Here is an 11,787-nt window from a genome sequence, read left to right on the forward strand (position 1 = left end):
AACAGACATGTATATATATATATATATATATATATATATATATATATATATATATATATATATATATATATATATATATATATATATATATATATATATATATTGTAACCCAGCTCCAGCTATTACAAATAAAACAGTTTACCACCGACAGATTGGCAAAAAACCACGTCTGCGTTTAGCGATGGCTGGTCCTCGGAGAGCGCGCGCGCGACTACGAACTTCGTCGTTCTCGCCTTAAGGGTCCCGTGTCATCACGTGCAAACTTATTTCGCGTCATTGCTCCCCTCACAAAAGCGACCGGCCCAGTCGCTTCAAGGGTAGCGGGCGCGCACTATGGGCAAGAGTGCCAACATGAAAGCACAAAAAAAGACATACAACAATGCACACAATGCTGAAGCGGTTTGTGAGGGTTGCTTATCCTTCGCGTGCGTAGTACGGCTTCATCCGTACTACGCGGACGACTTTAGCACGGGGGCAGCGTCGGTTCGGACCAGGATCAGAGCTTTGAGGCACGACCTCGTAGTTCACATCACTGAGCCGGCGTACAACTTCATAGGGGCCGAAATAGCGGCGCAACAATTTCTCTGAGAGCCCACGGTGTCAGATAGGTGTCCACACCCACACGCGGTCGCCTGGTAAGTACTGCACATTCCGTCGGGTCCGGTTGTAACGGTAGGTGTCGGTATTCTGCTGGGTGCGGATGCGATTCCGAGCAAGCTGGCGAGCTTGCTCGGCTTTCTACACGAAATCTTAAGTGGTGTCATTCCTTGTGGTTCCGTGGTCTATCGGGAGCATGGCGTCTAAGGGGGCTGTAACGCCACGTCCGTAAACAAGCTCGAATGGTGTAAACTCGGTGGTCTCCTGCAATGCGGTATTGTAAGCAAACGTGACGTACGGCAAAATTTCATCCCATGTTTTGTGTTCCACATCAATGTACATGGAGAGCATGTCGGCTAATCTTCTGTTTAGGCGCTCTCTTAAGCCGTTAGTTTGGGGTTGATAGGCTGCGGTCTTTCGGTGGCCGGTGTGCGCCAGTGTGACGATTTGTTGCAATGACTCCGCTTTAAACGCTGCACCGCGGTCAGTAATGAGTACAGCGGGTGCACCGTGGCGAAGCACGATGTTGTGGACGAAGAAGCCGGCGACTTCATCAGCAGTTCCCCGCGGCACAGCTTTCGTCTCCGCATAGCGAGTTAAATAGTCAGTTGCCACGATTATCCACTTATTTTGCAAGGATGCCGCGGGGAACGACCCACGAAGGTCCATTCCCACTTGCTGGAACGGCGCCGGAGGCAGATCCGAAGGCTGAAGGAGGCCGGCAGGCTTGACGGGTGGAACTTTACGCCTCTGACAGTCACGGCACGTTCGTACATAGCGCTGAACCGATGAAAATAGGTGTGGCCAATAGTATTCTTGCCGCATGCGCGCTAATGTCCTCGCGAAGCCCAAGTGGCCGGCACAGGGATCGTCGTGATACGCCTGTGAAAGTTCCTCGCGCAGTGCCATCGGAACGACGAGAAGGAACGTTTCCTGGCTGTTCTCGAAATTTTTCTTGTACAGGACATCGTTTCGCAGGCAGTACGATGTCAATCCTCGTGAAAGTGGGCGTGGGACAACAACGTCAGCTCCCTGGAGATATCGGATGACTGGAAGCAGCTCAGAGTCTGCACGTTGATAGTCAGCCATGCGCACCACGTCGACGACACCAAGAAACGGCAAATCTAGCTCCAAGTCGGAGGATGTCAAGGGAATAAGAGAACGTGAGAAGCAGTCAGCGTCGCTATGCTTATGGCCGGATCTGTAGACAAGAGTTATGTCGTATTCCTGGAGGCGGAGGCTCCAACGAGCGAGGCGACCCGACGGGTCTCGTAGAGTGGCAAGCCAGCAGAGCGAGCGGTGATCGCTGATCGCTCGAAATGGCCGGCCGTATAAGTAGGGTCGGAACTTGCTGATGGCCCACACGACTGCTAAGCATTCTTTTTCGGTCGTTGAATAATTAGCTTCTGCTTTTGTCAGACTACGACTCGCCTACGCAATTACACGTTCTGCACCATCTTGCCATGGAACCAGAATGGCCCCGAGTCCTACGTTGCTGGCGCCGGTGTGTATTTCAGTTGCCGCGGTGTCATCAAAATGCGCCAGCACTGGAGCGGATTGAAGGCGTTTACGCAATTCGGTGAAAGCCTGCTCTTGGTCTTCGGTCCACGCAAAGGGCACATCTTGTCGCGTCAGTCTCTTGAGCGGCAGCAATCCTTCAGAAGCCTTCAACGAAACGACGGTAGTAAGCGCAGAGGCCCAGGAACGGCTGAACAGCCTTTTTGTCTTTAGGACGAGGAAACTCGGCAACGGCAGCGAGTTTTTCTGGGCCTGGTCGTACTGCTGGGGAGCTGACCACGTGGCCTAGAAACGTTAGTTCCTGGAAGCCAAAGTATCATTTTTCAGGCTTGATGGTGAGGTTGTCCTTGCGTATTGCGGTAAGGACACTTCGTAGCCGGACGAGATGTTCATCGAACGTGCTGGAAAACATAACAACGTCGTCTAGGTGCACTAGACACATCTGCCACTTCAGTCCAAGGAGTACAGTGTCCATCATTCGTTAGAACGCGGCAGGCGCGGTACAGAGACCGAAAGGCAGCACTTTAAATTCGTACAGCCCATCGGGAGTCACGAAGGCGGTTTTTTCACGGTCACGCTCGTCTACTTCGATTTGCCAGTAGCCTGACTGTAGGTCTAATGAAGTAAATAAAGTAAAGTAATGAAGTAAAGAAGCATGACGCAGACGATCCAAAGCGTCATCGATCCGTGGCAGGGGATAAACGTCGTGTTTGGTGACTCGGTTAAGCCGTCTGTAGTCAACCCAAAAGCGGAGTGTGTTGTCTTTCTTTTTTACTAATATGACAGACGATGCCCACGGACTTGTCGACGGCTGGATGACATCATCATTTAGCATTTCTTGAACTTGACGCTTAATCGCCTCCCGCTCCATAGGTGACACGCGATGCGGATGCTGACGAACAGGCCGCGCCGACTTCTCTGTAACGATCTGGTGTTGCGTAACGGAAGTGCGCTGGACTTTGGATTCCGTGGAATAACAGCCGGAGAATTTTGTCAGTAGGCCCAGCAGCTGATCCTTCTGTACACCTGCTAAGTCAGCGTAAATGTGGACGCGGGTATTCAGGCTGGCGTGAGTTGTTGCATCCGGTGAAGTCACTTGTAATGTGCCGATGTCTGAGAAGTCAGCAATGTCGTTCAGGAATGCCACAGCTCTACCTTGAGGGACGTGCTGATACTCATGGCTGAAGTTTGTCAACAAAACTTGTGAGCACTTATGCTGTATTCGAACAAGGCCCCGGGCGATGCAGATGTGTCTTTAGAGCCGCAGCGGGATATTTGCCTCGGCAATACCCTCATAGCGGTCGAACGCGCCGCAGGTGACGAGGGTCAATACGCTGCTCCTTCGCGGCACCGTCATGTTCTCGTCAACAATCCTCAAGCCGTTCACATACGTGTCATCAGTGCTGCTCCCTACTAAGGCCTGCGCCGTCGAAAACGTTACCCGCGACTTTTGTATGTTAATCACAGCTCCATTAGCCTGCAGAAAGTCCATTCTCAGAATTAGGTCCCTCGAACAGCTTAGGAGGATAACGAAATCTCCGATGTACGTAAACCCACGAATGCTCACTCGCGCTGTGCATCTTCCTATCGGGGTTAGCAGATGGCCTCCAGCAGTTCGAATCTGCGATCCAGTCCACTCGGTAGAAACTTTCTTCAGCTTGCAGGCAAGGTGCATGCTCATATCCAGTGTCGATTAACGCAGTTATTCCTTCGTCGTCTAAGGTGACGTGAATGTTCGACGTTACTACCTCTCGTAAGGTGTTTGACTCCGTCTGTACATCTGCGCCGTTCTGTTTTCGTCGTTGCCCTCGTAGTGGAGGATCTCGCGTACGGTCGTCGTCAGCGGCCTCAGCTTCGGAGGTCGCTGAACTCAGTTTTCCCGACCCACCGGGCTAGGCGAGTGGCGTCTCAGAGAGCCGCGAGTAAAGGCTTGGCTTGGTGAGGGTGACCTGTAACGAGCAGGAGACGACGAACGGGGCTCCTGCCATCGCTGATCAACATTGCGACGATTGGCGACGAAACTCTCTATTTCCGGCGGCCGCTCACCAGCTTGTGGACAAGGTGCATTCGGCGAGAATCCACGGAGCCCCAAATGACGATAAGGACACATTCTGCAGATGCGTCCGGCTTCGCCACAATGAAAACAAAGGGGCTTGTAGTCTGTGGTGCGCCAGACGTCGCCCTTCCTAGTCCTTGCTTCGGCGATGTGCCGTGGGCTGCGAGGTGGCCTGAAGCTTACGTCCACTTGTTGAGTGGGGTGTACTATGCGGCACGCACTAGAGGGTGGCGGACGGCGTACTGCTGCACCGTAACTCATTTCGGCGTGCTGTCCCTGCTGTGGTGCCTCGTACTGTCCAGAAATATGGACGGCCTGTCGGACCTCGGCGCGCACCATTTCCGCAATGGAAAGTTGTCCCACAGGGGCTGTGGTCGTCTGCATATTCTGCAGTTCCTCCTTGACGACAGCCCTGATGAGTTCTCCCAAGGCGCCAACGTCATTACCACAGGTTACCACAGGGTAACCACAGAGAGGTCCCTTGAAAACATGGCGTCGCGGTTATTTTGCCTGACCCGCTGTTGAAGGGCCTTTTCCATGGTAGTAGCTTCGTCATGGAACTCTGCAAGTGTCGTCGGCGGATTTCGAATGAGGCCAGCAAAGATTTCCTTTTTGACGCCATGCATAAGATGGCGCACCTTCTTTGTTTCAGTCATAGAAGGGTCCGCACGTCTGAAAAGCTGATTCATGTCTTCTACGTACGCCGTCACTCGCTCATTCGGGCCTTGAATTCTTACCTCCAACGCTAACTCCGCCCTCTCTTTCCTGTCTGCCCAGGCGGAGGCATTGGGGAACTGCCTGCGATATTCTTCCCATGACGTCAGTGTCGCCTAGTGGTTCTCAAACAATGTTTTCACGCAATCCTCAAGGGCGAAGTACACATAGCGTAGCTTACGCTCGTGGGTCCAGTCGCTGAGATTGGCAACCCGGTCAAAATGGTCAAGCCAGTCGTCGGCGTCCTCTGAAGCACTTCCGTGGAACAGATTCGGCGTCCGGGTGTGATTGACGACAACGTGCGATGCTGCAGGAGTGGCAGGAGGTGGTTGGTTCGTCATTCTAGTTCGTTCGGGTAGCAGACCGTGCTGTGGCTGGAGTCCCTGGAGACGTCGGCTGGCACGTACGTGCACAGGGGCAAGTTCGGATAAACTACTCTCCGGGCTTAGGTCTGGGGTATGCTCCGGAGATCTTAACATCGACCGAACGCCGCACCTCCACTAGAAATTTCACCCAGCTATTACAACTAAAACAGTTTAGCGATCGCTGGTCCTCGGAGAGCGCGAGCGCAACCACGAACTTCGCCGTTCTCTCCTTAAAGGGAAACTGAAGAGTCTGTCGAATTCAATAAGACGCTCAAATACGGATGCGGGAACCTTATAAACCATGAAGGTAAAATTTTGGGGGGGGGGGATTTTTCACTTAGGAGCGACGCAATCATCGATTAAAATTGCGCTGTAGTTCCGCCCCCGTCAAGCACCGCGCGCTGCTGCTGACGCTGACGATGCGAGCGGAGACCGGAAACCGCCGCTTAGTGACGTCAACACTGGTGTTACGCTCCTTCGCAGTCTCCGCGACCGTGCCTGACCGGGCTTATTTCTGCTTGCGTGCCGTCCTAATCTGGTTCGCTCGACCCTACATGCCTTTATCTGTGTGTATATAAGAGTGGTAGTTGACGTGCGCAGCATTAATTGAACTTATAGGCCGATCATGCCGGCGTTCTGTGCAGCCTACGCTTGCACGAACACCAGCAGCCACGACGATGTTCCGATGTTCCATTAGTTCCTGCAAGACAAGAAGCTTTCAGCTAAGTGGGAGGCTGCTGTGAAGCGAAACCACTTCAAGCGCTCAAGAACAAGTGTTGTGCTCTAACCACTTCCGTGACGATTACTACCGGAGTTTATCAATAATGCGTGCTTTGGGTTCTCCTGAAAAATAGTTAGCACGCTGAACAGAAGGTGCATGTTTATCGCCCACCCTTGACGCAGGTTTCATCGCCAAGCGCCGAGAATTTTCTATTCGCACGTGTGTTATGAAGCAGCCTGCATGCAGCTACCATAACACAGTGCAAGCGCAAAGTTTGCATGTGTTGGAAAGCCTGCTCACGCCAACACGCTGCGCTCCCCCTTCTCTTGCACACATAAGAAACCGACCATCTCACGTAGCCGACGGAATTCGCCGGTTACGAGTAGCGTGGGGATGGCGCGCTGATGAAGGTTCTATACTACACGGGCTACAGCAGCCGGTAAACTATTCCCGCGTTTAGACCGTCTGTGTAGATTGCCGACAGCTTTCAGGCAGCGCACAAATGCTGAAGATCGCACCACCGCTTTCGTTCTACGAGGAGGCATGCAGGAACACAACAGTACAGTTGTTTGCTCGGAAACGTACTCACTGGAACGCTCAATGCAGCTTAGCAAAAAACGTACTCGCCAAAGATCATTTCCAACACCAGGAGATGTTAACACCGCCTTCGTTCGCGTGGAAAGCAGTGCTTCCACCAGCATTTTTTGCTTCTTGGAGAGGCCGGCTCTTCGCAATCGGCTCGTACATGTAGTATGTACAAGTATGTACGCACGTGTAGTATGTACAAGTATAAACCCCTTACAAGTAATCTTGCACGCGACAGCGACAGCGCTACAAGCGAGGCGATGGCTGTCGCGTTCACTCGTCTTCTGCAAGCCAAACTCTACGCGAGCGACGGCTTTGAGCGATGACTTCCCGGTATGAGGGCAGCAATATACGCGCCGAAACTAGCGTGAGGCATGCTTTATCAATTTAGGTTGATGTATTTTACTGAAGAAGGAGCATAAAATATTTCTGAAGGTCTTGCACTAGGTTCTTATTCTTGCACGTGTAAAATTCAATAGCTTGACCGTTCCGTGCGACAAACAGTAGTATTTGAGGTATGTACATCCAGTTTCGGCTTCGCACAATTGGCTAGTCGCTCATAGCATTTCCGGGCGACGAGCGACGAGTTCTAGATTTCTAGAAACGAGCGACCGAGCGACAACACCGAGCGATCTGTTCAAGCGACGGCCCGTTTTGTCGCTCGGAGCCGTAGCCCGTCACCGTCGCGCGCAACATCGCTCTCGTAGAGTTTGGACTTAACGCCGAACTCCTCAGAGAAACGCAAATTGTCGAAAATTTCCATGAAGGTCTCAGCAAAATACTTTGAACCGTGCTTCGTGTGTAGCGGCAGCAGTCGCTCCGGACGAACACCATTGTTGACGTCACGAGGCGCCCAACCAATCACAGGCGGAAACGAGGCGCGCGAGTTGGGCGTGTCTGCTGCTGCACTTTTCGTCGAAATTAAATATGCGTGCGCTTTCTTTCGCTCAATTTCGATGCGATGTTCGAATTCAGAGGGTTGAGAACCACGGCGTACTGCTCTTCACTCATTTTTTCTGGAAAAGCGTTCAGCTTCCCTTTAAGGGTCCCGTGTCATCACGTTCACGTGCAAAGTTATTTCGCGCCAATATATATATATATATATATATATATATATATATATATATATATATATATATATATATATATATATATATATATATATATATATATATTCGACATCGGCCTGATGGCCCCATTACGAAAAGGAGCCATCCTGACGGCTTAGACTGTACATGAGCCTGCAGAATAATGATACGGTTTCAGCTGCTGGACGTAGACGATTTCGTGGTTACGATGACGCACGTCGAACGGCGGTGTGAATGGCTCTATGAGGTAGTTCACGGGAGAAGTTCGCTGTAGGACGCGGTTTAGTCCATCGTTTTTAGGAAGAGAGAGACAATTTATCTTAAGACAGATAGGTTTCCCTGAGCTAGCGCGCTTCAGCCTGCTACTCTACACAGGAGGTGAAGCTGGGCACTATTTAGGAAGAAATTTTGAAGCGAGTCTTGGTTGGCGGTTCGGTACGGACAGCCAAGCAAATGTTCCTGGTAAAAAAGTTGGAGTCGAGTTGCGGGCATCGCGTTTTCATTTCTGTCGATTTTGATCGTCTGAAGGGAATTGGCGGTCCAACTGATGGCACTCTTCTTGTCTCGTGGCATCCAAGATTGGCAGGCATTCCGATGGGTCTAGGTGGTAGGCCAGAATGGTACCGATTGTATGAGAAGGATGACCGCTATAGAGAAAATGGAAGAGGAAGAAACCAGTAGTGCCTTGCGTTGCGGTACTGTGGGCGTAGACGACGAATAGAAGAACTAGGTCCTAATTGGAGTCGTCGGATGCGATCTGTATTGTGAGAATTTCACCAAGGGTGCGATTATAGCATTATGTGGTACTGTGGCAGGTGGCGTGACCAGGTAGCCGCCGTAGCCACGGTTTATTTAGGCCGGCTAGCCATGATGCAGGGGGATCTCGGGAGTGGCCGACTCCGCGGTTGCTGAGGTCGAGCGCGCTAGGTGTTCTGTTCTCGCGCTACCTGCGCACGTACGCTCTACTTTCTCATTGGCTTTGGAGGTGATAGTCGCGCTGCTAAATGCCCCCCCCCTCTCCTACTGCAATGAACGACTGAAATAAAGTCCAGGTAAAGTGTGCAGATGGTGTCGTCGTTGTTAGTGTTGGGTTCACGCAATCCGGGAGAGATGTACCAGGCAGCAGCGCTAGCGTATGTTGTGAGTGAGGCGCAGCCACAGTGATGGCTTACTGCGAAAACGTGACCTGCTGCAGGTTCTCCTCAATGCCCGGGCCTGTAGAATTCGAAGCTCGAAAAGTAGACCGCCTGGCAGTTCGGAACTTGCGTGGAGATAGCGCAAGTGTTGGTCACTCACGCTGTCGACGTACAAGTTATGCTTGAGTTGAAGAAACCAGATGGGACGGCTGCTCCTGTAAGACTTTTTTAGGACACGCATCCGCGAAAGTGGGGACCAGAGAAAATTGGTAGGCTGATCTGCTGCTACTTGTGGTGAAATCTCACATACCGATAGCATCAAGATTGCGGTGGTCGCTGACAGCGTCAGGACGGTTTGTGCTTGCGGCGTCGCCGTGCCTGCGAGGGCGAAATTTGCGCCTAGATGAGCCGGTGGCAGAGCCTCCGAATCAGTCATGAATGAGGTGTCTCTGAACGAAAAGCCTACAGCTTGCGGAAACATCCAAGGAAGGAGGGTGGTGGGCCGTACAGTAGCTGAAAGTGCTCACGTTTGTCCCAATAAATTAATTAGAAAGAGTCGCGCAGCTGTTTTTCAGTTGGGCAGGAGGCTCACGGACTGAGTTGTAGTTTGATGCTGGGACCGTAGCATGCTGAGGATCGGCAGTGGTTAACGCAGGCGATGTGGGACGGCAACACGCGGAGTGATGCGATGCTTCAGGTGGCGAGAGCTGGTTTGACAGAGCCCCAGCTGGAGGAGAGTGAGCGCTCGAGATGACGTAGTGAGCAAGGACAGCTGCCCCGAAGTGTTTGTGGCAACCGGAGCCTCGAACGCAGCCGGAGCCTAGAACGTGCTTGAGAAGGAAATGGCTGTCCTGTTGGATGGACCAGTTGTCCGGCATGTCTATATAGAATTTCCCGACGCCCTACAACGGCGGGACGTCTGCCGGACTGCGTGAGGACACGTCACTCGCCTTGTTAGAGTCGATTTGCGGACTTTGACATCGCTGTGCTCGGTCGTCCGGGTCACCAATTTGTGGGAGGCGGCGCGATGAGGTAGCCTCCGTAGCCACGATTTATTTAGGCTGGCCAGCCAGGGTGCAGCGGCATCTTGTGAACGGCCGACAGCGTGGCCGCTCAGGTCGAGCGCGCTAGTGTGTTCTATTCTCGCGGTTTACGTGTGCATAAGCCCTTAGCTTCACTTGCTTTCGAGGCGGTTGTCGCGCCACTATCCTGCCTTTGTTTTACGAGTGATAAGCAGTGCATGTTTCATGAAGGATAGCGTATTGAGCGAACACTTTTTGAGTGTCTTCAGGCAGGAAGACGTGGCTTCGGTCGCCCAGGGGTTCACGAGGGCCTCCAAGACGAAGCACAAAGTGGTGTAGTATAAAAGTGCCGATTTCCTACGCTGTAGCGGCTAGGGGTGCAGCAGTGCCAGCGTAGCGTATCAAGTGGTCAACGGCGACAATAATCCACCAGTTGGCTGACGTAATCACCATCATACATGGAGACTAACACAATCCAAGCGTTGAGATGGGCAGGGCAGGGGTTGGTGTTTATCGGCTGAGAGGTGCGGTGGAGATATGTGTTGCTGACATTCACGGCGAGAGCGGATGCAGTTCCGAATGAATGTTCCGAATGAAGTGGGGCCGAAGTGTTTCGTGCGTCTTGAAAACGCTGGCGTGGCCACACTGGGGTTCAGAGGGGCAAGAAGAACAGATCTCTCATTTGAAGGCTCTCGGCATGATGAGCAACCAGGTATGTCTCTGTTGGGCACGGCTTCGTCGGTCAGGAGCTCATCACTAATAAAAAAATGTGTAACATCGCGCAGAAGTGTTCTTGAGGTCGGAACTGTTGAGGTATCTCAGAAATGTTGAAAAGGGATGCAGTCCAGGGTTCATTGCGTTGTTCGACTGCAATACTGTCAACATCAAGAGATGATAACGTGAGCTCACAGAGCGACTCACGATTGACCTCTGGTGCAAGTAGTGAGAGGGAAAGTGCGTCAGCATCAGAATGCTTCCGCCCGGAACAATACGCCACGTAAATGTCGTAGTCCTGGATTCGCAGCGCCCAGCGAGTGAGGCGGCGGGATGGCTCTTTTAAATTCGAAAGCTAACAAAGCGCATGGCGGTAGGTCACTATATATAAGCCTCATAAATAAGAGTGAAGCTTGCCAAGTGCACAGGGAATGACCCAGCTCTCCTTTTCCGTGGCGCTGTAATGGCCCTTCGCCTTGGTTAGCAGGGGGCCCGCAGAAGCCATGACATGTTCTGCGTGGCGAACACGACGCTGTGCAAGCAGAGTACCAAGGCTTAGACCAACTGCATCAGCATGTACTCCAGTAGGAGCTCCAGCGTCAAAATGGCGAAGAATAGGTGACGTCGTAAGACGGCGCAAGGTGGAGACCGCATGGCCGAAGGTAAGGGACCACAATGAAAAGTCTACGGCTCCCCGAAGCAGTGGCGTTAGGTGTGACAGGATAGATGCAAAATTTTGAAAGCAGCCCCGGAAATAAGAAGACGAACCGGTGAAACTGCGAAGTTCTTTCAATGTAGTGGGCTTAAGAAACGTAGCGATGACCTGTAATTTCTCTGTATCCAGAATAATGCCATCCTTAGACACAACGTGGCCGAGGGTCGTCAACTTGCATACGGCAAAGCAGCATTTATTATGGTTAAGCTGCGTACCGGCGTTCGTCAAGGGACTCAGTGCATGTTCAAGGTATGTTGCAAAATGAGGGGCAAACACCAAGATGTCGTCAAGTAACATCGAGAAATCTCCCATTTAAGGCCGCACAGAATGTTGTTCATCATTCTTTTGAATGTAGCACGCGCGTTGCATGCCGGTGAACTCAGATAGGCCATCTGACATAATGAATGAAGGTTTTGGGCGAACGGCCTCCACCATTGGGACCTTCCAGTAGCTTGACCGCAAGGCCAATGAAGAGAGCTCTGCGCTTTGTAAGCAGTCAAGAACATGAATGCGGGTCGACACATTTCAGCATGATCTTGCTTAAGCGGCGAAAATC

This window comes from Dermacentor variabilis, chromosome 6, assembly GCF_050947875.1.
Source record: "Dermacentor variabilis isolate Ectoservices chromosome 6, ASM5094787v1, whole genome shotgun sequence".
Lineage (NCBI taxonomy): Eukaryota > Metazoa > Arthropoda > Arachnida > Ixodida > Ixodidae > Dermacentor > Dermacentor variabilis.